Source organism: Ictalurus punctatus, unplaced genomic scaffold (genome assembly GCF_001660625.3).
Source record: "Ictalurus punctatus breed USDA103 unplaced genomic scaffold, Coco_2.0 Super-Scaffold_100056, whole genome shotgun sequence".
Taxonomy (NCBI): Eukaryota; Metazoa; Chordata; class Actinopteri; order Siluriformes; family Ictaluridae; genus Ictalurus; species Ictalurus punctatus.
The window spans coordinates 1,175,785-1,188,472 of NW_026521088.1; the positions used below are offsets into that span (position 1 = coordinate 1,175,785).

The 12,688-nt window shown below is 40.8% G+C and overlaps 4 non-coding genes and 12 pseudogenes across 4 annotated transcripts; 9 read left to right on the plus strand and 7 right to left on the minus strand.

Annotated features, from left to right (window-relative positions):
- Window positions 1-5,246: 5,246 nt before the first annotated feature.
- LOC128630477 (uncharacterized) lies at window positions 5,247-5,365 on the plus strand (annotated as a pseudogene).
- Window positions 5,366-5,529: 164 nt separating this feature from the next.
- LOC128630480 (uncharacterized) lies at window positions 5,530-5,648 on the plus strand (annotated as a pseudogene).
- Window positions 5,649-5,820: 172 nt separating this feature from the next.
- On the plus strand, window positions 5,821-5,939 carry LOC128630484 (uncharacterized; annotated as a pseudogene).
- A 172-nt stretch (window positions 5,940-6,111) lies between these two features.
- Window positions 6,112-6,230, plus strand: LOC124627399 (uncharacterized; annotated as a pseudogene).
- A 164-nt stretch (window positions 6,231-6,394) lies between these two features.
- On the plus strand, window positions 6,395-6,513 carry LOC124627384 (5S ribosomal RNA). Its single transcript, XR_006981827.1, has one exon. It is a non-coding gene; the product is annotated as a 5S ribosomal RNA (ribosomal RNA).
- Window positions 6,514-6,713: 200 nt separating this feature from the next.
- LOC124627373 (uncharacterized) lies at window positions 6,714-6,832 on the plus strand (annotated as a pseudogene).
- A 176-nt stretch (window positions 6,833-7,008) lies between these two features.
- Window positions 7,009-7,127, plus strand: LOC124627362 (5S ribosomal RNA). Its single transcript, XR_006981805.1, has one exon. It is a non-coding gene; the product is annotated as a 5S ribosomal RNA (ribosomal RNA).
- A 172-nt stretch (window positions 7,128-7,299) lies between these two features.
- Window positions 7,300-7,418, plus strand: LOC124627351 (uncharacterized; annotated as a pseudogene).
- A 163-nt stretch (window positions 7,419-7,581) lies between these two features.
- On the plus strand, window positions 7,582-7,700 carry LOC124627402 (uncharacterized; annotated as a pseudogene).
- Window positions 7,701-8,174: 474 nt separating this feature from the next.
- On the minus strand, window positions 8,175-8,292 carry LOC128630482 (uncharacterized; annotated as a pseudogene).
- A 212-nt stretch (window positions 8,293-8,504) lies between these two features.
- Window positions 8,505-8,623, minus strand: LOC128630481 (uncharacterized; annotated as a pseudogene).
- A 156-nt stretch (window positions 8,624-8,779) lies between these two features.
- On the minus strand, window positions 8,780-8,898 carry LOC128630476 (uncharacterized; annotated as a pseudogene).
- A 160-nt stretch (window positions 8,899-9,058) lies between these two features.
- LOC128630475 (5S ribosomal RNA) lies at window positions 9,059-9,177 on the minus strand. Its single transcript, XR_008394860.1, has one exon. It is a non-coding gene; the product is annotated as a 5S ribosomal RNA (ribosomal RNA).
- A 176-nt stretch (window positions 9,178-9,353) lies between these two features.
- LOC128630487 (uncharacterized) lies at window positions 9,354-9,472 on the minus strand (annotated as a pseudogene).
- Window positions 9,473-9,628: 156 nt separating this feature from the next.
- LOC128630486 (5S ribosomal RNA) lies at window positions 9,629-9,747 on the minus strand. The gene has a single exon (XR_008394861.1). It is a non-coding gene; the product is annotated as a 5S ribosomal RNA (ribosomal RNA).
- A 176-nt stretch (window positions 9,748-9,923) lies between these two features.
- Window positions 9,924-10,042, minus strand: LOC128630479 (uncharacterized; annotated as a pseudogene).
- Between the last annotated feature and the right edge of the window lie 2,646 nt (window positions 10,043-12,688).

A 12,688-nucleotide genomic window follows, 5' to 3' on the forward strand; every position in this document is an offset into this window, starting at 1 on the left:
AAGCCTGTGCGACGGCCTGTCAATCAGAGGTATAAAATGTGAAGTCATGCGGCTACACAATAGAGACTTTGTGGTGTCCTTCATGCACCTACCTGTTTACCTGGACGATGAAGTCATCATCCAAAAGCTGACGGGATGGGGAGTAACACCCATATCAAAAATAAAAAGGAGGCAATATCCCGGTACAAGCATCGAAGACGGGACTAGATATGTAAAAACAAGGTTCCCGAAAGAGGTGACGTCGCTCCCATACAGCACCAAGCTGGAAACCGCAGAAGGACCTCAGTACTTCCGGGTAATGCACAGCCAGCAGGTGAAGACATGTCGGCTGTGTCTGAGCCCGGACCATCTGGTCAAGGACTGCCCCAGCTTCACGTGCTACAAGTGCGAGGAGAGGGGACACTTCGCAAGGGACTGCAAAACGGTGAAGTGCCCGGATTGCGACAGACACCTAAACAAGTGTGAATGCTGGATGGAGAGCGAGGAGCCAAACGAGGAACAGGTGAACGGACAGAAGCAAGGAGGAGACGATGAGAGGGAACAAGAGGAGCAAGCCGGAGAAACGCGGATCGATGATGCAGCTGAAGACACGGAGCACGGTGAGCAGATGGACGAGGCCAACAGACAAAATGTACAACAGGAGCGACAGGCAGCAACCTGGACACCAATCGACATCACTGAAACCCTGGAAAACGCACTGGATGGAACAGAACAAAAAGAGGAAAGCAGGAGCCAGCAAAGTGCTGAAAATGAAAATGAGGAGGGGGAAGAAATGGACGACAAACTACTAAAAACAATAAAGAGGAGGCGATCAATAAAGGTTTTGCCAAGTTTGACAGCTGCTAGGAAAAGAGTGATTAAAAAAGACGTGTTGAAGCATGGAAACAGATATGAGTGTCTGAAGGACTTGGAGGGGATAGACTGAAACGATGGGTATGATGTACATCTTTCTTTGTTGCATGGTCTTAAGACTAGTTACTTTTAATGCGAGAGGGTTGTTAAATGTAAGCAAATTCGAAAAAGTCAAAGAAATGTGTAAACTGGAGGACGTAATTGTTTTACAAGAAACAAACTGGAGAGATGGGTTCATAAGCGAAGTGAGGAAAAGATGGAATGGAGAAATATTTTATAGTAATGGTGACGATAAATTCGGGAGGGGGGTAGCAATATTGATAAAAAATAATAGAGATATAAAATGTAAAATGATATATAAGGACATATTTGGGAAATGCATGGTGGTGGAACTAGAACAAGAAGAGAGAAAAGTGGTGGTGGTTAACGTGCATGCACCAACGGGGGAACAGGAGAAGAGGGAGTATTTTAAGTTCTTAAGAGAGTTCCTAAAAAATCAGACTAGGGTTATTATAATGGGGGATTTTAACACGGTATTTAGCAAATTGGATATGGCAGAAGGGATGGTTTTTAAAACAGACACAGGGAGAAAAGAATTAAAATTATTAATGGACGAAAACAATATGATCGACATTTGGAGGGAAAGAAATGAGAAAAAAAAAGAATACTCAAGGAGGCAGATAGTTGGGAATTTTATGTGTAAGACAAGGATTGATTTTATTTTATGCACGAGAAACACAGAAAGATTTATAGAAGGGATAAAGTACGAAGAAACAAGTTTAAGCGATCATAAGCCCCTGTTCGTACACATAGATTGGAGGGTAGTCAAAAGAGGGCCAGGTTTATGGGTTTTAAATACAGCGATTTTAAAGAATGAAGAGTATATTGAAAAAATAAAAGAGATAATGGAAAACGAAAAAGAAAACGGGATGTTCATAGAAGATAAAAGAATATGGTGGGAAAATGTAAAATATGAAGTAAAGAAATTTACAATAAAATATTGTACGCTTATACAGAAAAGGAAAAAGGATAAGAAAAGAGAAATAAGGGAACGGTGGGAGAAGGAAAAAGATATACAGAAATTGAAAGCAATAGAAGAAGAATTGCAGGAAATAGAAGAAAGTAAATATCAAGGTGCAAGGTTAAGAAGTAAAGCAAAGTATATGGTGGAGGGGGAAAAATGCACAAAATTCTTCTTCGATTTAGAAAGAAGGAAGGGAAAAGCCGAGACAATAAAAGGAATTAAACGGGAGAATGGGAAAGTAGTAGAGGAAAATGAGGAAATTCTAAAAGAAGTTAAAGTATATTACGAGAAACTATTTAGCTCAGAGGGAGTAGGAGAAAAGGAGAAGGGATTTTTATTAAATCAAATAGAAGCAAGGGTAGGAGAGGAAGAAAAAAATGAATGTGACAAAGAAATAAGGGAGGAAGAAATAGAAAAAGCCATAGCACAACTAAATAGAAAGAAAAGCCCGGGAATAGATGGATTGGGGGGTGAGTTTTATATTGTTTTTAAGGATGTTTTAACCAGCACTTTGAAAAATGTATTCGATGAGATATTTAAGAAAGGGAAAATAAACAAAAGAATGGGAATGGGAGTGGTAAAGTTGATATATAAAAGAAAAGGGGAAAGAGAAGATTTAAGAAACTATAGACCGATCACAATGCTTAATACTGACTTAAAGATTTTAGCGAAAATTTTAGCAAATAGACTAAAAGAAGTAATGCCAGCCATAATTAGAACGAATCAGGTATATGGGGTAAAAGGGAAGGATATAGCGGACACAACGCTAAGTATACAAGATAAAATAAGATATATGAAGATGAAAAATAAAGAAGGATATGTAGTTAGCATAGATTTTGAGAAAGCTTTTGACAGGGTCGATCACGATTATTTATTTGGGATTTTAAAAAGTTTTGGCTTCGGGGAAAATTTTATCGAATGGATCAAAATTTTATATAGAGGGGCAACAACAAGAATAAAGTGCAATGGTTTTTTAACACAGTGTTTTAAAATTCAAAGATCGATAAGACAGGGATGCCCACTATCAGCGCTTTTATACTCACTTATCTCAGAGCCACTAGGTCTAGCAATGAAACAAGAATGTATGATAAAAGGAATCGGGGTTGAAGGAGGGAAAGAAAAAGAGACGATATTTCAATACGCGGATGACACAACACTAATAGTGAAAGATAAGGAGAGCGTCAAGAAAGCAATGGAAGTCGTACAAATGTTTTGTAAGGGCTCAGGGGGTAAGATCAATGTAGACAAAACAGTGTACATGAGATTCGGAGGGGCCGTAGATCTAACAGATTACTTTGCTTTCAAAGAAGCAAATGAAATAAAGATCTTGGGCGTTTTAATCGGAAAAGATGAAAGGAAGGCAGGAGAAACCATGTGGGAGGGTATTTTAGGAAATATCGAAAGGAAGCTGGCTTTCTGGAAACTGAGGACTCTCAGTTTGAAAGGGAAGGTTTTAATTCTAAATGTGTTGATGGCGTCGAAATTATGGTACACCCTATATGTGTCATCCTTGCCTTTGTGGGCAGAACAAAGGCTCAAGAAATGTGTTTTAGACTTTTTATGGGATAAAAAACCGTCAAGAATCGCATATAACACCTTGATAGGAGCGGTGGAAAGGGGAGGTCTAGGGTTGGTGGATATCGGGCAAAAGAAAAACAGCTTAAGAGTAAAAATAATTAAAAAATATATGGATGACGAGAACGATACAGCGTGGAAAAAAACAATGGGGTATTTTTTAAATAAATGCGGGAATTTTAACTTGGGGGACGGTATTTTATGCATGAAGACGAAGAACTGGATGGCGGAAGGGCTACCGGACTTTTATAAAGAAATGATGGGCGCATGGGGGAAATTTCTAACCACTGTGCACTTTGAGCCCCGAGGCAGAGAGAACATCCTGAACCAGCCCCTGTTTTTAAACAACAGAGTTTTAAAGCAAGGAAAAGAGATCTTTTTTAGAAAGTGGTGGGAGGTTGGAATTACAAGGGTAAGAGACGTTTTATATGAGTTTAAAGAAGGGTTCCTACCGGTACAATGCATAATAGATGCAATGGAGGAAGCAAAGGAAGACTTCAGCACGCAGGAAATTATCAATAAATATGAGGTAATCAGGAATGCAATACCGAAGGAGTGGATAGAAAGAATAGAAAACATGGAGGAGGGAACGGGAAGGGAGTTTTACGTGAAGGTGGGGGAAAAATGTTTTGATTTTAAACTCTGTACAGTGAAAATGTTTTATAGTTTTTTTAGAGACGGAATTTTTAAAATACCAATAGCAAATGAGTACTGGCTGAAGAAGTTTGACGACCTAGAGGAAAACGACATATGGGGTAACATGAGAGGGACGCTTGTAGAGACAAAGCTGGAAAACCTTGAATATTTTATTAGGCACAGAGTAGTATTCACAGACGCTTTTTTAAATAAATTAGGAATGGAGCAAACGCCAATATGCAAGGTATGTCATGATGATGAGGAAGGTTTCTTACATTTATTTTCACGTTGCAAAGGGCTGGAAGGAGCGAACGCGAAATGTAGACAGATAATTGGGCACCTGAAGGGAGAAAAAAATGTGAGAGATTTTGAATGGAATAAGATTGTCATGTTGGGAGTTGATAAAAAGAGCAAGAACAACAAACTGATTAATGTGCTCGTGATGCTGTTCAAAAGTGCAACATGGGAAAGAAGGGTCGTGGCAAAGAGGGAAGGAATTGTATTGGATGTCGAGCGTGTTTTTAAAAGAAAAGTAGAAAAATACGTTGAATGTCTGTTTCTCTATTTTAAGCAAGAAGACAAAATGGACGAATTTTATAACGTTTTTACGCCTGAGGTATGCAAGATTTTTGATGATTTACAGTGGAAAGTGCCAAGATAACAAGGGTAATTTTAATTATATGAGTGTTATTTATTGTTTTAGAGGTTGACTGTGCTTTAAATTAAACATTATACTGAGTGTAAATACTAAATGTTTTATGTGGAGTTAGCTTCTATGTGTAAAAATAATGTACATTCTAATATTTTAAGATGAAAATGTATTTATATTGTAACATATTTTCTTGAATGGAATTTTTTTGAATACTTTCAATAAAAAAAAAAAAAAAAAAAAAAAAAAGAAAGCCTGATCTCATCTGACCTCGGAAGCAAAGCAGAGTTGGGCCTGGTTAGTACTTGGTTGGGAGACTGAATGGGAATATTAGGTGCTGTAAGCTTTTTATTTGGATCAGTGTTTTCATGGCCTCTGCACAACATCCTGTTTTGGGATAAAGGTTGGACACAGGTTTGAAGGGGACCCAATCAATCAATCAATCAGTCAGTCAGTCAGTCAGTCTTTTGATTACACTATTTAAATAGACCCCATTTGGGGTCAGCTTTCGCTTACGGCCATACCACTCTGAAAAAGCCTGATCTCATCTGACCTCGGAAGCAAAGCAGAGTTGGGCCTGGTTAGTACTCGGTTGGGAGACTGAATGGGAATACTAGGTGCTGAAAGCTTTTTATTTGGATCAGTGTTTTCATGGCCTCTGCACAACATCCTGTTTTGGGATAAAGGTTGGACACAGGTTTGAAGGGGACCCAATCAATCAATCAATCAGTCAGTCAGTCAGTCAGTCTTTTGATTACACTATTTAAATAGGCCCCATTTGGGGTCAGCTTTCGGTTACGGCCATACCACTCTGAAAAAGCCTGATCTCATCTGACCTCGGAAGCAAAGCAGAGTTGGGCCTGGTTAGTACTTGGTTGGGAGATTGAATGGGAATACTAGGTGCTGTAAGCTTTTTATTTGGATCAGTGTTTTCATGGCCTCTGTACAACATCCTGTTTTGGGATAAAGGTTGGACACAGGTTTGAAGGGGACCCAATCAATCAATGAATCAGTCAGTCAGTCAGTCAGTCAGTCAGTCTTTTGATTACAATATTTAAATAGGCCCCATTTGGGGTCAGCTTTCGCTTACGGCCATACCACTCTGAAAAAGCCTGATCTCATCTGACCTCGGAAGCAAAGCAGAGTTGTGCCTGGTTAGTACTTGGTTGGGAGACTGAATGGGATTACTAGGTGCTGTAAGCTTTTTATTTGGATCAGTGTTTTCATGGCCTCTGCACAACATCCTGTTTTGGGATAAAGGTTGGACACAGGTTTGAAGGGGACCCAATCAATCAATCAGTCAGTCAGTCAGTCAGTCAGTCAGTCAGTCTTTTGATTACACTATTTAAATAGGCCCCATTTGGGGTCAGCTTTCGCTTACGGCCATACCACTCTGAAAAAGCCTGATCTCATCTGACCTCGGAAGCAAAGCAGAGTTGGGCCTGGTTAGTACTTGGTTCGGAGACTGAATGGGAATACTAGGTGCTGTAAGCTTTTTATTTGGATCAGTGTTTTCATGGCCTCTGCACAACATCCTGTTTTGGGATATAGGTTGGACACAGGTTTGAAGGGGACCCAATCAATCAATCAATCAGTCAGTCAGTCAGTCAGTCTTTTGATTACACTATTTAAATAGGCCCCATTTGGGGTCAGCTTTCGCTTACGGCCATACCACTCTGAAAAAGCCTGATCTCATCTGACCTCGGAAGCAAAGCAGAGTTGGGCCTGGTTAGTACTTGGTTGGGAGACTGAATGGGAATACTAGGTGCTGTAAGCTTTTTATTTGGATCAGTGTTTTCATGGCCTCTGCACAACATCCTGTTTTGGGATAAAGGTTGGACACAGGTTTGAAGGGGACCCAATCAATCAATCAATCAGTCAGTCAGTCAGTCAGTCACTCAGTCAGTCAGTCAGTCAGTCAGTCACTCAGTCTTTTGATTACACTATTTAAATAGGCCCCATTTGGGGTCAGCTTTCGGTTACGGCCATACCACTCTGAAAAAGCCTGATCTCATCTGACCTCGGAAGCAAAGCAGAGTTGGGCCTGGTTAGTACTTGTTTGGGAGACTGAATGGGAATACTAGGTGCTGTAAGCTTTTTATTTGGATCAGTGTTTTCATGGCCTCTGCACAACATCCTGTTTTAGGATAAAGGTTGGACACAGGTTTGAAGGGGACCCAATCAATCAATCAATCAGTCAGTCAGTCAGTCAGTCAGTCAGTCAGTCTTTTGATTACACTATTTAAATAGGCCCCATTTGGGGTCAGCTTTCGCTTACGGCCATACCACTCTGAAAAAGCCTGATCTCATCTGACCTCGGAAGCAAAGCAGAGTTGGGCCTGGTTAGTACTTGGTTGGGAGACTGAATGGGAATACTAGGTGCTGTAAGCTTTTTATTTGGATCAGTGTTTTCATGGCCTCTGCACAACATCCTGTTTTGGGATAAAGGTTGAACACAGGTTTGAAGGGGACCCAATCAATCAATCAGTCAGTCAGTCAGTCAGTCAGTCAGTCAGGCTTTTGATTACACTATTTAAATAGGCCCCATTTGGGGTCAGCTTTCGCTTACGGCCATACCACTCTGAAAAAGCCTGATCTCATCTGACCTTGGGAGCAAAGCAGAGTTGGGCCTGGTTAGTACTTGGTTGGGAGACTGAATGGGAATACTAGGTGCTGTAAGCTTTTTATTTGGATCAGTGTTTTCATGGCCTCTGCACAACATCCTGTTTTGGGATAAAGGTTGGACACAGGTTTGAAGGGGACCCAATCAATCAATCAATCAATCAGTCAGTCAGTCAGTCTTTTGATTACACTATTTAAATAGGCCCCATTTGGCTCAGCTTTCGCTTACGGCCATACCACTCTGAAAAAGCCTGATCTCATCTGATCTCGGAAGCAAAGCAGAGTTGGGCCTGGTTAGTACTTGGTTGGGAGAATGAATGGGAATACTAGGTGCTGTAAGCTTTTTATTTGGATCAGTGTTTTCATGGCCTCTGCACAACATCCTGTTTTGGGATAAAGGTTGGACACAGGTTTGAAGGGGACCCAATCAATCAATCAGTCAGTCTGTCAGTCAGTCTTTTGATTACACTATTTAAATAGGCCCCATTTGGGGTGAGCTTTCGCTTACGGCCATACCACTCTGAAAAAGCCTGATCTCATCTGACCTTGGGAGCAAAGCAGAGTTGGGACTGGTTAGTATTTGGTTGGGAGACTGAATGGCTTTTTCAGAGTGGTATGGCCGTGAAAGTGGTATGGCCGTAAGCGAAAGCTGAGCCCAAATGGGGCCTATTTAAATAGTGTAATCAAAAGACTGACTGACTGACTGATTGATTGATTGATTGATTGATTGATTGGGTCCCCTTCAAACCTGTGTCCAACCTTTATCCCAAAACAGGATGTTGTGCAGAGGCCATGAAAACACTGATCCAAATAAAAAGCTTACAGCACCTAGCATTCCCATTCAGTCTCCCAACCAAGTACTAACAGGCCCAGCTCTGCTTTGCTTCCGAGGTCAGATGAGATCAGGCTTTTTCAGAGTGGTATGGCCGTAAGCGAAAGCTGACCCCAAATGGGGCCTATTTAAATAGTGTAATCAAAAGACTGACTGACTGACTGACTGACTGACTGAATGACTGACTGACTGACTGACTGACTGACTGACTGACTGATTGATTGATTGATTGGGTCCCCTTCAAACCTGTGTCCAACCTTTATCCCAAAACAGGATGTTGTGCAGAGGCCATGAAAACACTGATCCAAATAAAAAGCTTACAGCACCTAGTATTCCCATTCAGTCTCCCAACCAAGTACTAACCAGGCCCAGCTCTGCTTTGCTCCCAAGGTCAGATGAGATCAGGCTTTTTCAGAGTGGTATGGCCGTAAGCGAAAGCTGACCCCAAATGGGGCCTATTTAAATAGTGTAATCAAAAGACTGACTGACTGATTGATTGATTGATTGGGTCCCCTTCAAACCTGTGTCCAACCTTTATCCCAAAACAGGATGTTGTGCAGAGGCCATGAAAACACTGATCCAAATAAAAAGCATACAGCACCTAGTATTCCCATTCAGTCTCCCAACCAAGTACTAACCAGGCCCAACTCTGCTTTGCTTCCGAGGTCAGATGAGATCAGGCTTTTTCAGAGTGGTATGGCCGTAAGCGAAAGCTGACCCCAAATGGGGCCTATTTAAATAGTGTAATCAAAAGACTGACTGACTGACTGACTGATTGATTGATTGGGTCCCCTTCAAACCTGTGTCCAACCTTTATCCCAAAACAGGATGTTGTGCAGAGGCCATGAAAACGCTGATCCAAATAAAAAGCTTACAGCACCTAGTATTCCCATTCAGTCTCCCAACCAAGTACTAACCAGGCCCAACTCTGCTTTGCTTCCGAGATCAGATGAGATCAGGCTTTTTCAGAGTGGTATGGCCGTAAGCGAAAGCTGAGCCCAAATGGGGCCTATTTAAATAGTGTAATCAAAAGACTGACCGACTGACTGACTAACTGATTGATTGATTGATTGATTGATTGAGTCCCCTTCAAACCTGTGTCCAACCTTTATCCCAAAACAGGATGTTGTGCAGAGGCCATGAAAACACTGATCCAAATAAAAAGCTTACAGCACCTAGTATTCCCATTCAGTCTCCCAACCAAGTACTAACCAGGCCCAGCTCTGTTTTGCTTCCGAGGTCAGATGAGATCAGGCTTTTTCAGAGTGGTATGGCCGTAAGCGAAAGCTGACCCCAAATGGGGCCTATTTAAATAGTGTAATCAAAAGACTGACTGACTGATTGATTGATTGATTGGGTCCCCTTCAAACCTGTGTCCAACCTTTATCCCAAAACAGGATGTTGTGCAGAGGCCATGAAAACACTGATCCAAATAAAAAGCTTACAGCACCTAGTATTCCCATTCAGTCTCCCAACCAAGTACTAACCAGGCCCAACTCTGCTTTGCTTCCGAGGTCAGATGAGATCAGGCTTTTTCAGAGTGGTATGGCCGTAAGCGAAAGCTGACCCCAAATGGGGCCTATTTAAATAGTGTAATCAAAAGACTGACTGACTGACTGACTGACTGACTGACTGATTGCTTGATTGATTGGGTCCCCTTCAAACCTGTGTCCAACCTTTATCCCAAAACAGGATGTTGTGCAGAGGCCATGAAAACACTGATCCAAATAAAAAGCTTACAGCACCTAGTATTCCCATTCAGTCTCCCAAACAAGTACTAACCAGGCCCAACTCTGCTTTGCTTCCGAGGTCAGGTGAGATCAGGCTTTTTCAGAGTGGTATGGCCGTAAGCGAAAGCTGACCCCAAATGGGGCCTATTTAAATAGTGTAATCAAAAGACTGACTGACTGACTGACTGACTGATTGATTGATTGATTGGGTCCCCTTCAAACCTGTGTCCAACCTTTATCCCAAAACAGGATGTTGTGCAGAGGCCATGAAAACACTGATCCAAATAAAAAGCTTACAGCACCTAGTATTCCCATTCAGTCTCCCAACCAAGTACTAACCAGGCCCAGCTCTGCTTTGCTTCCGAGGTCAGATGACCTCGGAAGCAACTTTATTTTCACTTCCTCTCCTTAACGTCAGTCACTTCCTCACTGAAACCGATAATCAGAATAACGCCAAAGCTCAGGTCTAAGCCTAAGTCTCCACTCTAAATCATGTGTCTAGAACACAAGCTCTGAACTCTTATCTAACACATTTGGTGTTTTATCTGCTCTAAAGCACCCACCTCAGCTCGTGCAGGCTGCTTAATTAGCTGATGACTTGAATCAGGTGAGTTTGGTGCAGGTTCTAATTGAACATCCTCAGGAATGTAAAGAAGCCTCTAATATCTTTCTTACCGGTTCAACTCCAACTTCATCACCACCCCAAGAAAGCACTGCATGTTAGTAGTGTTCAGGGTCAGTATCTAAACTGATAGTCTATGCACACACACTAGCACTACTACACTTCACATCCAGTATTTCCTTCTCTAATGTAATGGGTTCACTGGTAACAGGTTTGTCTGATTAGTATTCTGGAGAAGGTTAACAATGTCGGTGTGTTGGTTTGGAGTTGTAGTTTGTGTTTGCCATGTTTGTAGTCTGAGGTGCATTCTGGGAAACAGAGTCGCTGGTTTGCTGTGACATGACAATGACACTTGAGAGTTTACTGTTCAAGACTCAGAATTACTTTACATTACTATAATTAACATCAAGCTGCACATGACATTTTATGAAAGTAGTACTATGTTTTTGCTTATTTACTGGTACCTCATACAGTCAAAAGTATTGAATTAATTTTTTTTCTTAAAAATAAAATAAAATGTAAAAACTGAGTTGTGTCGTGGAAATTAGACAACACTTGCAGACTCGTCCTCTGAGGTGAAAAAGGTTTATTACAGAAAGGTGGTTAATACAGCATAGAAGAAGTACCCCAGAAGACAAAACGATTTACATGAGCATCCTGTTTAAAAAGTTTACAGCCAGGCTCTTAATGCATGCTGTTACCTTCTTGAGCATCAGTGAACATTTGCACCTTTTGTAATAGTCGTGTATGAGTCCCTCAGTTCTCCTCAGTGTGAAAAGATAGCCTCTGTTGGAAAAGGCTCAAATATGCAGAAGATGCTGCAAAAGTAAAGTATGTGAAGGACCTGGAGGATTTTTCTGAAGAACAGTGGGCAGTTTAACTGCTCAGGACAAACAAGGGACTCATGAACAACTATCACAACACAAAGAGTTGTGGGTCATTCAGGTAACACCACACAGTATTAAGAATCAAGCGTGTAAACTTTTGAATGGGGTAATTTTGATTAATTCAGCTATTATCTTGGACTATATGTAAACATCTGTTATGTGAAATAGATTATTCATGGTGGTACTAAATTAAAAAAACATAGGATTTTTATGATCAATCTTATTTTGTTAAGAGTATTAAGATTTTGTAGATTCTGCAAGGGGTATGTAAACTTCTGACCGCAACTGTATACTCACCTACCAATACACACACAAAAAAATTCAACCATTTAAAAACAGCAAGGACTTTTATAAACAATCAAAAATAGACTATAATATGAACAGTTTAACAAATTAACAAAGACACCACAGTTAAAACACTCTAAATACCTTCTTTTTGCAAAAGTTTTCAAAAGTCTTCTCTTGCGCCAGCACTCTCGATCTGATGCCAGCTGGAGCCACCTCTTCATGGTCCCCTCAACCTCCATCTCTGCAGCTTTAGCCGTGAAGAGGTTTTTATGAACATTGGAAGAAAGCAATACATATCGTAAGGTCATTATGAATCTTAAGCATTAATTACGTTTATACCATGGTCACAGTGAATACTGGATTCTGATTGGCTGGAAGGTGTGTGTTATAACCGTTTATTGCACAGGTAGTTCCAGTCAGTTTGATTTAGCATTTCTAAATCAATGCGCAGCCTACATGCACACACAAACACACACACACGCACGCACAGACACTCGAGCATACAGAGACATTAGTGAACACACATTCATACACACAGACACTTCATGCCAGCGTTGTCTGCAACTTTAACAAAAAAATAGCTTTGCTGGTGAAAAGCTACATTATATTTCTCAGCAATGAGGTGGTAGCATCACTGTTTATGAAGTAATTCAACTCTCAGTTTTACTACACTACTTCTGCACAACACTGACTATGTTTATATGGACAGCAGTAATCTAATTATTGACCTTACTCTGAGTAAGATAATAATGTGATTAAGGTGTTTACATGAGTCGCTTTTAGAATACTCCTGTCATGTTCCCATTTTACATGTTATAGAACATAATTAGATTAACAGCCCGCTGCCGTGTGTGTACATGTCCTGTCGCAAAATGCGGTGAAAACTCACGACGTTAATAATGGGATTCAGGTGTTTACATGTCTGTAATACACATTGATAATGCGACTAAAACAGGACTACTCCACATGTC